The sequence below is a fragment of the Paroedura picta genome, chromosome 11 (assembly GCF_049243985.1).
Source record: "Paroedura picta isolate Pp20150507F chromosome 11, Ppicta_v3.0, whole genome shotgun sequence".
In the NCBI taxonomy this organism is placed as follows: Eukaryota; Metazoa; Chordata; class Lepidosauria; order Squamata; family Gekkonidae; genus Paroedura; species Paroedura picta.
Window position 1 is genome coordinate 13,086,998 of NC_135379.1, and position 13,247 is coordinate 13,100,244.

The following is a 13,247-nucleotide window of genomic DNA, read 5'->3' on the forward strand; positions in this document are numbered from 1 at the left end:
GCCGGAGGGGAGGGGAGGGGGGGAGGGAATGACAGTTCCACCAAAGCGACCCCCCCCCCGAGCATTTTTACTCGCGAGTAGCTATGGGGGGGTGGGGGCGCTGCACCTTTTCCTTCTGCCCCCCAGCCCCAAGGGGAGGGGGGAGCTCAGCGGCCCCCTTCCCAGCCTTCCGCTGCTTCTTGCCCAGAGGCGAGGGAAGGGAAGGCGCCCCTTGCAGGCAGCTGCTTCCTCCGCGGGCACGCGCCGGCTCCCCGTCCGGTCCTCTCCCGGCCTGGAGGCAGCCAGAACAAAAGCGCGCCCGCCTGGATGCCCTTTGGCCCCTCCGGCCGCCCAGCCCGATGCCAACGCCGGCTCCCGCCGCTGCGCTGCGCTGCGCCGGACGACCTGCCCTTTCTTTCCCGCTGCAGCCGCCGCCGCCGCCGCTTGCACGCCCGCCCGCCCGGCCGCCTGCCCGGCCGCCTGCTTTGGCTTTGCACGCGGAGCTTACCTCGGCGAGGGCGCCCTCCGGCCCGGCCACCTGCCCGCCTGGCGCGTCCCCCTGGGCGGCTGCCGGCGCGCGAGCAGAACTTCCCAACAAAGGCGAAAGTTGTCCGGCGGCGGCTCGGCGGCTCAGCGGGCGAGGCGAGGCTAGGAAAGGCAGCAGCTGGCGGGCGGGCGGGCGGGGGCGGAGAGAGGCCGGCGGGCGGCCAATGAGAGCGCGGGGCTGGCCGAGAGCGGCGGCTGCCGGCCGGGCTGGGCTCGGCCCCCGAGGTGGGGGGGGGGAGGAAAAGACGCTCCGCCGGCAGCCGCAGCAGCAGCCGCAGCGCCGCTCGCCTCGACCCGACGGACTGGCCCTGGACGGGAAGGCGCGCTCCGCAGGGACTCCCGGGCGGAAGGGGAGGACTCCGGCCGCAGACCCAGCCAGCCCGCCCGGGCTCTTCGGGGAAAGGAAGGGCGGAGGAGGAGCCCCGGCGCGGGGAGGAGCTCGCGGCCCAAGGGCCGGGAGCCAATGGCCGGGGGGCTGGAGCGGAGCCTCCACGCTCAGACGCAGTCGATCTCGGTGGCTCCGGGCAGGAGGGCACATCCGGGGGAGGAACTGGCGGGCGAGGCTCTGCTGGCGTCCAGGTGGACCTTCCCCTCGGGGGCCGGCGGCTTTCCCCTCTCCTCATACTATTTAAGCCAGGGTCAGTCGACCTGTGGTGCTCCAGATGTTCATGGACTACAATTCCCATGAGCCCCTGCTAGCAGGAGCTCATGGGAATTGTAGTCCATGAACATCTGGAGCACCACAGGTTGACTACCCCTGAAGGCTGCTTGATGAGCAAGCCAGTGACGAGGGGCAGGTTCGAGAGAGGCCTGCGCAGGCCGGAACATGGGCAGCCTCGAGAGCCCACCTAAACGGGACTACTCAAAACTCCAGTCCGTGAGGATTATGCCCGGGAACGCATCTTTAGGATTGCACTGTGAACCCTCTATAGCAGGGGTAGTCAACAGATGGCCATGGACTACAATTCCCATGAGCCCCTGCTAGCAGGGGCTCATGGGAATTGTAGTCCAGGGACATCTGGAGGGTTTGACTACCCCAGCTCTATAGTGACTGTCATGCCCATTGAACCCATGCAGCGGCTGGGGTTGGGCCCGAAGCATGCTCCTGCAGCGCTCTGCCTGTACAGGGTCACCCCAGCCTCTACATGTCTCCCTCCCGGTGTTAAAGGAGCACTCAATTTTCCAAGGCAGAGTCAATGAGTCCTCTGCATATAGAGCCCCATGCTCATAACTGGTTTAGCCAGCATGTTTCCCTTGCCTGGGCATTGATCCAATGTGTGTATGGGTCACATATATAATTCTTTTTAGACATTTGGGTTTTGTGCTCCAACCTCATGGAGGGGAAACATACTGGAAGGCTTCTGTGCATTTCCCCATGTGTGTACAACTTCGCCACACACAAATTCAATCACATGAAGCTGTGTATGTTGGAATCAGACCCTTGGTCCACCAAAGTTTGTACATCTTCTCAGACTGGCAGTGGTTCTCTAAGATCTTCCGCCTCCCCTACAGCCTGACCGTTATGGAGAGATCAGGGATTGAACCCGGGACCTCCTGCATGCCAAGCAGAGGCACTACCACTGAGCCACAGTCCTTCCTATGAAAAGGACATTGTTGCAATCTTACAAAACATTAGGAGGATCGAGTATAAGATCTCCCGCCGCGTGCAGTTTGAACACCAAAACTGAACATCTGGAAAGAACTTCTGTAGGCAGTGTACACCTCTTTGAATGCATGGAGAACGGTTTATCCTATTCGTTCATTTGTATTGCACCTTTCTTCCCAATGGGAATCCACAGTGGCTCCCATCATTCTCCATTTTATCTTCACAACAACCCTGTGAGGCGGGCTAGGTGAGACAATGTGACTGGCCCGAGGTCACCCAGTGAGCTTCCGTGGCGAAGCTCACTGGGTGACCTTGGGCATTCCAGATACTCTTGACCACCGTACCCCCACTGGCTCTCAAACACAATGCTTATGTTACATTCAGTATTTGTATAGATGCACGTGCAATTCAAACCCAACATTGACCCAAGTACTGGTCCCTTACTGATAAAATGAACATGTGTTGGCTCTCTCTTAGAAACAGATGGCCGTGCCAGATGGAAGCACATTCACTGTAACCACTCCTGAGCTGAGCCGGTGCCCTATCAAGGTCACTGTGAATGGCCCAGGGGTCCTTCACATCACCTGACACCTGATCCTTTTAAATGGAAATGCAAGGCAAAGCAGATGCTGTACTACTGAGCCATAGCCCCTTCCAAAGCAAGAATATGAACATGTCCATAGTTAACCGATGTGAATCTGAATGCATGATGCTGCTTTAGACTGAGTGGTCTTATCAAGATCAGTATTGTCTGCTCTGATTGGTGGCTGTGAAGAATTATAGGTCATTTACTTCGCCTCCTGCCTGATCCTTTTAACTACAGGAGGAGGAGGAGGAGGAGGAGGAGAAAAGTTGGTTCTTAGATGTCGCTTTTCTCTACCCAAAGGAGTCTCAAAGCGGCTTGCAATTGCCTTTCCTTTCCTCTCCCCACAACAGACACCCTGTGAGGGAGGTGAGGCTGAGAGAGCCCTGATATTACTGCTCGGTCAGAACAGCTTTATCAGTGCCCTGGCGATCCCAAGATCACCCAGCTGGCTGCATGTGGGGAGCGGGGAATCAAACCTGTCTTGCCAGATTAGAACATGCCACTCTGAATCACTACGCCACAAGGCTGCCTAAGGAGGTGGTGAGCTCCCCCTCACTGGCAGTCTTCAAACAAAGGTTGGATGCTTTAGGATGCTTAGGGCTGATCCTGCGTTGAGCAGGGGGTTGGACTAGATGGCCTGTGTGGCCCCTTCCAACTCTATGATTCTAAGACAGATGTGCTCTACCACTGAGCCACAGTCCTCTGCTAGGATCCTGCCTCCCATCCCCCTGCTAACATGACACTCACCCTGATCTGATCCTGCCCTCTTAGTTTAATGTATGTATTCCGCCCAATGTTCCTTGGAGGAAGGGCAGAATAAAAATGCAATAATAATCACTTACATGAGCAGGACAGCAATCATAAACACCTCTCTTATTGGCAAGTTACACAAGCACTTGAAAGCTCTGTCTACAGATGCCGTGAGCTCTTAAGCTAAGCTGACTGCTGAGAAAGGCGCGCCCAGAGGCACAGGGAAGCCCTCCTCCAGGACAGGAAATCTTTTTCCAGGTCATCCGTGCCATCCTGGACAGGATTATACCCTTCGAAATCGGTTGCGCTCAATGGACATAGAAAGGTGTGACTGCCTTTAGGATAGTACAGTAAGTGGCTCTTCCTCTGGAAGGAGAGCTACTTAACTCAAAGCATGTTTTCTTAGACTGGAGGAATTTCCTCCAGCCTCAGGTAGAATTCATGACACTGCCTTATTGCTTTCTGTTCAGATTCATCCTCGGGCTGGACCAGCTGGGAGCACTTCCCATTGGGGTCAAAGGCGGAGCTGGAATGCACGTTTGCCCTCCAAAATCTCAATAACTCTGTAGCTCAAGTCATATGTCTTTCTCTGGACAATTATCCGTCGATTCGCTTTGTTTATGCCCTGTTCTTCCCTCCAATGGGGAGCCAAAGAGGCTTCTGTCATTCTCTTTGCTGTTTTATTCTCACCACAGCCCTGTTTTATTAGGTTTACATTTATGGCTGCTTTGAGTCCCACGTTTGGAAAGGAAGGATAGGAATTTTTAAAATGCATCCATGTTTTAATGAGTCACTTTGAGAACAGCGTTTAAGAAAAGGGAGATGTAAATATAAATAATATGTGCATGCTACTGATAGACCGTCCTCTCCAAAGTTTGCCTCCAAAGTTTGTTCTACGCAGTGTTTCCTCATGTTGAAAACAGAAATAAGGGCCTAGTATTTGAAAAGGCGTGCATCTTAAACACATCGAGTAAATCCCCAAGAAAGCAACCCCTACATGCTCCTACTCTGTGGAAAAGGGCATTTGCGTGCCCTCCTCATCTCTTGCATGGGAAGTCTGAACACTAGTTAGCCAACCCAATAACCAGCAGCGGGCTGTTCCCTTCTTTCACAAGGGAAAAATGAGGTAGAACTAGGGTTTTGTATTGTTTCAGATATGAATTAAAGGGAAACGACAGCACAAATAAGAGGATAACGAGATGTATTTGCAAATCCTAACTGAACCTGGAAGAAGATTTTTGAAACAGTAAACATACCCGGGAGTTCTATCGGTAAGAGGAAGAAGAAGAAGAAGAGTTAGTTCTTACATGCCACTTTTCTCTACCTGAAGGAGTCTCAGAGCGGCTTACAGTCGCCTTCCCTTTCCTCTCCCCACAACAGACACCCTGTGAGGGGGGGTGAGGCTGAGAGAGCCCTGATATTACTGCTCAGTCAGAACAGCTTTATCAGTGCCGTGGTGAGGCCAAGGTCACCCAACTGGTTGCATGTGGGGGAGCGCAGAATTGAACCTGGCATGCCAGATCAGAAGTCAGCACTCCTAACCACTACACCAAGCTGGCTCTTGTTTGTAAGAGGTTCCTTACACTTTGGAAAGTTTGTTTCAGCAGCCCGTGATTGTGACGCCATGAAAATTTCCACCGGGCAAGAAAAGATAACCTACAAAGCAAGTATGTTCCCGAGGCTTTTCGTGCAGTACGTGGACTAAAGACTTATTGGGTTAACATTAACATGACAAATGGTTTGAATAAGAGTCTCTGCTTTTTGGACACAGTATTTTGTCTACTTCTGGAGTGCACGGGTCTGCTGCTGTGTGTCTTGTTTGTTGTCCTGACTTCTTAAAGAAAAAAGACAGCAGAAATAAGTGTTGGGGTTATAAACATTTTTATTAGTCGTCATTCCACCTTGAAGGGTTTAGAGGTAAACTTCCAGCATGAGATGTATTGTAGCTAAGGATGCAAGCTGTGGCACGGCAGGAGGAACCTGGTCCAAACCTCACCTCTGCAGCAACTCACTACGAGCTAAGGAGGCCCATAAAAGGAGGTTTTATACAAGGGCACATTCAAAAGTATGGCCCCCGTCAACAGCCTGAAATGATGTGTTCCAGAATACTACCTCATTCTGAGTAATGTGTAGATTGGCTCCTAATGAGAGCTGAACTACAGAAATCTCCAATTCCCTGCATTAGTCAGTTTATTAAGTAACTGACATTGTTTTAATGGTAGGAATCAGCGGGGATGCAGTCTTGTTCCCTAAACAGGCACGCTGGACATCACAGGTTTGCGCTGGCCCGATTGTAAAAATACCTGTTTTTGTGTGCAACCATGCCCTTCACATGTGCCTCTTGTGGTGCAGGGTGGTAAGGCAGCCGACATGCTGTCTGAATCTCTCACCATGAGGCTGGGAGTTCGATCCCAGCAGCCGGCTCAAGGTTGACTCAGCCTTCCATCCTTCCGAGGTTGGTAAAATGAGTACCCAGCTTGCTGGGGGGTAAACGGTAATGACTGGGGAAGGCACTGGCAAACCGCCCCGTATTGAGTCTGCCATGAAAATGCTAGAGGGCGGATACCTTGACCTTCACATCCCTCATATTGGAGACATGATAGGTACAACTTAGGATGCATGCCCACTAAAATCCTGATTCATTATTTGTATGTGTTCTGCCTGTCCGGGGGAGTGTGTGGAAATGTTTAAAAATGTGTTGCGTGGAAGTTCACACGGATCTGCTTTGCACTGGTCGAGCAGAGCTCTTTGCTCCAACTGGCAGCAGCTCTCCGGGGTCTTGGGCAAAGGTCTTTTACATCTCCTGCCACCTTTTAACTGGAGATGCTGAGACAGATGCTGGGGCCTCCTGTGTGCGAGACACGAAGCCACAACCCAAAAAGTGGCCTGGCTACATGATTTCAGGTCCTAACGAAGCCGAGGCCTTATTCAATCCTGTTTGACTCCTAAGGGATTTTGCTAATAAGGATCGAGGAACCAAAAAGAGCCCTTCCAGGTACCCCTGAAACTATATTTGAAAATCAAGAACTCTCTCTGGGTTTGGAGGAAGGAACAAACCTAACTCTCCGGCAGGGTGCACATCTTGCAGAACGGCCAAGGTATGACGCTCAGCAGGACTCATCGTTAGGGCTGCCAAATGATGCAGGTATTTAAAGCTGCCAGAGGGGGGGCAGGCGAAAGAGGTTTGGCTCCCCCAGCAAAGACAAAGCCAACTCAGAAAGGCCCTCAGATCAAAGGCCCAACTCATCCTATCACTATTATTTTAGCAGGCATTCACATAGATGCGCAGGCTGCATGGTGCAGGGGTGCTTCGGGTGGGGAGGAGGGCTGCAAATGTGCCTAGGCCACGTAGAGAATTCAGCTAGTAACCTTTCACATCCAGCAAGTCAACTGGAAATTTTAGGACTGGGCAAAGGAAATCATGTAGGCCATTTGCCCCCAGGCAACAGAGACCTTCCCTGTCGTAGATATCATTATACTAATTTAATATGATGTCTATTATCTGAATATAAGACGCACACACTCACAGTTAACACGATAATGTGCCAAGGCCCCTCCTTAAGTCGTTGCAGTGAGAATACGGAGTCCACAGGACTGCCGTGGGGAAAGGCTGCAATATAAATGCGCTGATTCGTGCCGCTTCACATGTCTGTGAAGTCCTACACGTTGCTCTGGTCTTACTTGGCTCAGAGCTCCATCCCCATCGCTGACACTTCCCGGGAAGGAAGCGTGTTGAAGACTGCATGGCCTACGGCTGCAGACGTACACAGACTTGCTTGGGAGTGAACTCCACAGAACCCAGCGGGGCTCGTTTCTGCGGAAACACGCTCCGAGTCAGCCGCACTCCCCTTATGGTTTCCTTTGGTTTCCTCAGCGCTGTCACGCCTGGCTACAGGATGTGCTCCGGGTGGGGGCACTGAAAAGCCCTCCAGGGAACAGAGTTTCGACTGTAACAATCCCATGAATGTGCAGCTTCCTCGGCTCCAGGTTAGCTGTAAAGAGCCGGGGGAAGCAGACATTTCTAATTATTTTTTATTAAAATGCCATAGACAGTTTTTCTTCTCAAAACTCACTGTCTAGGTTGTCATTAACGAGAGGGGAGAATTATGAGCGCTGCAAGGCCACGCCCCTTCCACTGCCTTTCTGGAGCAGCAAATAAATATGCCAGCGTAGCAAGTGGGGTGGTGGTGGTGGGGGAACAGTCAACGAGACATCCACTAGGAACAGCCCCCCCCCCATACTTCTGACTGGGGATTGCGGCCCCAAATTCCTGCTTTTCCAAACTCTGCCATTATATGCATGGGAATGAGTTGCAGACGCAAAGCTTAATGAATCCCTTTACCACGTGGATGCCACCTGTGGCTTGTAAGCCCTATTCCACACAATGAAATTGCGATCAAGGCCCTGAGTGTCGAAATATCTGCTGCAACATTCTGACCTAGTCAGGGCCAAGTTGGATGTGTCCACAGCTACATGGAAGCTGCGAAGAGGAGGAGGAAGAAGAAGAAGAAGAAGAAGAAGAAGAAGAAGAAGAAGAAGAAGAAGAAGAAGAAGAAGAAGAAGAAGAAGAAGAAGAAGAAGAAGAAAAGTTGGTACTTATATGCCGCTTTTCTCTGCCCGAAGGAGTCTCAAGCAGCATTGAGAAGACATGAAGCAGATTTGTACTAGCCGTGGTTCTCCATGGTCTTTCCGGTCACCACTACTTCCTCCATGCCAAGCGACCATCCCTACCCACACTCATGTATTTGCATGTTACAAGTAGCCACTGTAATGTTTTGCACTAGCCCATATGCATGGAGCCATTTGCTTGAGGTAAACTAATGCCTATCGTCTGGAGATAAATTATAACGGCAGGAGATCTCCTGCCATTGTCTGGAATTTGGCAACCCTAACGAGTGTGCATCAAAAAAAAAATGTTGTCCAAGCACTGGATGCACTCTGGCCTGGATAGCCCAGGCAAGCCGAATCCCATCGGTCGACCCTGGCTAGTATTTGAATGGGAGACCTCCAAGGATTTGGACGGAGTTCCTCCAAGGACCACCAGGGGTCATGATGCAGAGGCAGGCCATGGGACACCACCTCTGAACATCTCCTCGGCTGAGTGGCAGATAATCCTTGGATCTCCAGACTACACTACGCACGCCATAGGATAAACAAACAAACAAGCCACTCTCGCTTTTCTCATGCAGGCTCAATCAAATGTGGCCGTGCAATCCCAAATACCCTGGGGAGAAAGTGCTTTGGGATTGCAGCCTTAATTTGCTTTGGACAAGAAAGTTCTGGAAACTTATGGTATCTTTACAATAGCTTTGTTTACAAAGATTTAAGCAAAATGTAAAAGAAGAAGAGTTGGCCTTATGTCCCGCCTTTCACTGCCCGAAGGAGGCTCAAAGCGGCTTACAATCGCCTTCCCTTTCCTCTCCCCGCAACAGACACCCAGTGAGGGAGGTGGGGCTGAGAGAGCTGCCCAGGGAGAACAGCTTCTAACAGGACTGTGACGAGCCTAAGATCACCCAGCTGGCTGCATTTAGAAGAGCAGGGAGTCAAACGTGGCTTGCCAGATTAAAAGCTGCCTGCCGCTCTTAACCACTGCACTAAGATGGCTGTCCAGGAGAACACGCCAGCTAATCCTGCATCGTGTTCCCAAAGAGCTGCTCCTATAGCCTTCCATAACTCTCCCCAGGGTAGCCAAGTCCCTGGAACTGCCAACTACGCTCTCTAAATTCAAACTGGAAAAAATAAAACAACCCCACACCTTTGTTCTAAAAGCACACTCCAATACCCCCCACCCCATTACAGCTCATGGCCTGTTTGCCATTCACATTTTTTTGCTGTCCATTTCAGAGATTTTGTGCACAGGTCAAGCCTTTCACATTACTCTATCTCAGGGGTAGTCAAACTGCAGCCCTCCAGATGTCCATGGACTACAATTCCCAGGAGCCCTTGCCAGCATTCGCTGGCGAATGCTGGCAAGGGCTCCTGGGAATTGTAGTCCATGGACATCTGGAGGGCCGCAGTTTGACTACCCCTGCTCTATCTGCACTAAACAGTATAATACGGTGCACCTGGCAACATTTCACACGTGGGCATTCTAACACAGCCCATGGGGAATCCCACTTCCCCTCGACAGGCTGTGCCACCAGTTAATTAAATAAAATAAACAATGAGCAAATCAGTCAGTCAATAAACTGCATTTTTACACACACACGATTCCTGTTTAGCATTCTAGTCTGCGGCTGCCATTGTTTCACGCACTTTCACAGGAGAGAAGCTTCTCCCTTCATTTAATTACCTGACCCAGCCATCCATGGCCACAGACAGAATCATCCTGTCTACGGTGCCCCTGAAAGTCAAGGAGCTGAAACTCCCCTGCCACCGTTACCGCGCTGCCGTAAAACTGTTCGACAGCCATTCGAGTGGACAGTAGACCGGCAAACAGGGCCGTGGTACATTGGCATGGGCGCATGCGTACTTCTGTCTGTCAAACACGTTCGCCCCAAAAGTTTACGGCATCCCTGTAATTGCCCAAATGGCTTCTCAAGGGCCAAAACAGAATACGGAGAACTATCTGCAGGCCTGGAAACGTTCCCTAGCCAATATAAAAACCAGGACTGTATAAATAACATATGGGAAGTTGTGTTTAGCTCAAGATGATTAGGTAGGAGCGACCTGCTCACTCCTCTTCCAGATGCAAGTTTCCACTTAATCGTTTAATAATAATTAATCACATTACCCCCCCCCTCCCTTGCAAACGCAGCGCCCGAACGGGAATTTCTGGAACCAGCAGGAGTCTCCAATCCATCCGCCTTCTAGAGAGAGCTGGCAGCATCAGCAGTCCCTAATTAATTTATGAGTCGCTGGAGCCAGGCCAGGCTTGGAACCAAACACCCGACTCACATGGTGCGCAGGAGAGCCTATGGAAAACCAGTAGTAATAACCTGGCAATAAACATTAGTCTTATTAACACAGGGAGCGCAAGCAGGAAGAGGGGGCAGCGCTAATCCCTTGGGATTAGATAATGCCCACAGAGAGTCCTGTCTTTTCGGTTCTTGATTTCATGTGGATTTAAGAGAGGAACGGCAAATGACAGCGGGTGGTCGGCTTGCTTTCCATATTGTGACAATCGGCTGCTCCAGAGTAGAGTACAACAAAAAGGTGTATGCAATTTTGGCGTGCGTGCATTGGGATAAGTATTGCTTTCCAGAGCGAAAACGGAGCCTCAATGAAAACAAATGGCATTTACTTCTTTAATAGGCAGGCCTGAAGAAGAACATTTTGTTTATTTCAAACATGATTGCCTGCCTGTTTCTCTACGGAGCTCAGGGCAGGGTATGTAGGTCTCCCCACTTCTGCTGCATCTTCAGCTTGGTCTGGTGATTAAGAGCAGCGGCTTCTGATCGGGCAAGCCGGGTTTGATTCCCCGCTCCTCCACAGGCAGCCAGCTGGGTGACCTTGGGCTCTTCGCAGTCCTGATAGTTCTGTTCTCATAGAGCAGCCTCGTTAGAGCTCTCTTAGCCCCACCTACCTCACAGGGTGTCTGTCGCAGGGAGAGGAAGGGAAGGCGAGTGTAAGTCACTTTGAGACTGCTGCAGGTAGTGAAAAGTAGGGTATAAAAACTAACTCTTTTACACAACACCTCTGTGAGGTAGGTCAGGCAGAGAAAGCAATTACTGACCCCCCCCTTCATGTACGCAACATATGGAATCCCTTACATGTGGGGGCAGCCTTGGCTGCATCTTCTAAAGACTATCCAACCCAACCAATTTTTGTCCGGATATTCTGTTGCACAGGGAATCATCTCGATATTTCACTCCTACTGAGGGGGAAATCAAGGTGAGTGAAATATGAAATCAAAAAGAACAAGGTGTTCTGCAATCTGAGCTGTTGTGTGGATTTTAAAATTAATGATTTTAATGATCCCCCCCCCTTTTTTAAAGGCACTTTCCATCAATTCATTAGTGTTTCTTAATATTCACATCGAACACAAAATGTGTGGAAGAAGCCCCCCCCCCCCAGTGAACAAACATGAGTCTGCAACAGTCAGAGCTACAGATCACCTTTATTTCGCTAAAGAAATCTCTGGCTAAGATGCGACACAGTTTATCAGATCTTGTTTCTTAATTATAGTTACTGGCAACCTCTCCCAATAGACCCCATTCTTTCCTAATATCTAACATTTGGGAGAAAGGTGGTTTTTTTCCTATATCGGATGACAGAAGCTTAGAATTGTGTTTCATTGCATTACTGTAGGGCTATGAAGATGCTATAAATGTGATTCCAGTTACCCAAGACCACGGCAGTGAACTGCTCTCCCTCCTGCCTGAAATTCTTGGCCTCTCTGGTTGTACATACTGTGCTTAGTAGATTCACAGAAGACTTGATCCTTGATAGAGAGTCAGTGTTACAGATAATCCCAGTAACTGGAAGGGCAGAATCTCTAGGAAAATAAAATACAGGAGAAAGGCCAACAATTTTTTTCCTCATGTGGAAAATGGGATGCCCCTACTGTCCTGGGGAGCATCAGCACAAGTTTTTGCCCAGTTCAGGCCCAATTCCCACTGAGATCCAGCATGGTGTCGTGGTTAAAAGTGGCAGCTTCTAATGTAGCACGCTGAGTTTGATTCCCCAGTCCTCCACCTGCAGCCAGCTGGGTGACCTTGGGCTTGTCACAGCACTAATAGAGCTGTTCTGACCAAGCAGTAATATCAGGGTTCTCTCAGCCTCACCTACCTCACAGGGTGTCTGTTGTGGGGAGAAGAAAGGGAATGCGAATGTAAGCCGCTTTGAGACTCCTTTGGCTAGAAAAAAGTAGGGTATAAAAACCAACTTTTCTTCTTCTTCTTCATGCAAGGCACATGGTCCCCCACACAGGCTCAGGTCCCCCTTAAAGGACAGGCTTTTCTTCACAAAGGAATGCTCAAACAATTAAAGCATTTGGGCTTCCCTCCCCAATTTTGAAAAGTGTTTATCAAGAGTGAGCTGACTGGACTGGCAACAAGAATTTCAGGGCTTGGCACAAAAATTATACTCAGCCTTGCTGAACCCACTACTGCGTGGGCTCTGTTCAAGTTTTGGGGGAAAAAAGTTAATTGTCTTGAAAAATTGGGTGGAGATTCATGTTGCGGAGGTCAGGATCCAGGAGACGGGGAATGCATCCCGTTTCCTCCATGCACTGCTTTCCCATTAAGTGGAGAGGTGACACTGGAACAATTTTGAGCTACTTATCCAATGCGTGGGGAAAGCATTCAGAACCACAGAAACTGTATTCAGGCATTCCTTCCACAACCTGCTAGGTTCCCCAGGATCAGGGCTAACCCAATGCACAATGTTGCAAAGAAAGATTTCAAACAACGTGTACAGATTTCTGGGCTAGAGTATAGATATCTTCCTGTCTGTGAGCCAAGTCTTAGTTGGCAAGAGCTCTTATTTGCAATATAACTCGATAATCTAAGAAAGTAATCTGCTCCAGCCTTTTCCAGATGAATACTCTCCGCTCTGTTCCAATTCCTCTCGACATTGGCCTGTTCGGTTATTCGAACAGAACTAAGAAATGCCCATCGTCTGCCCTGATCCAAGTTTATGGCGCATTCCTAAACAAAGTTTCACCTGCCTGAGCCGGTTGACTCTAAAGAATTTAGAGAGGTGTAACTTTGTTCTTTCTCCTGTCTGAGCGGTTTCCCCTCTTTCTTTTCTTTTTTTTTTGTCCCTCAAACAAATTTAACAAATGCATTTCCATCCAATTCAAATCCCCTTCCAGAAGATTAAAAGAAGGGCACATCT

At 50.1% G+C, this 13,247-nt stretch overlaps 1 protein-coding gene across 1 annotated transcript in view; it reads right to left on the reverse strand.

The window, feature by feature from the left end:
* SVIL (supervillin) overlaps positions 1 to 891 on the reverse strand; it is a 162,188-nt gene extending 161,297 nt beyond the window's left edge. Inside the window, exon 1 of the mRNA XM_077303818.1 lies at positions 488 to 891. The gene's annotated coding sequence lies outside the window, so the exon portion shown is untranslated. The remainder of the gene's footprint in view (positions 1 to 487) is intronic.
* Between the last annotated feature and the right edge of the window lie 12,356 nt (positions 892 to 13,247).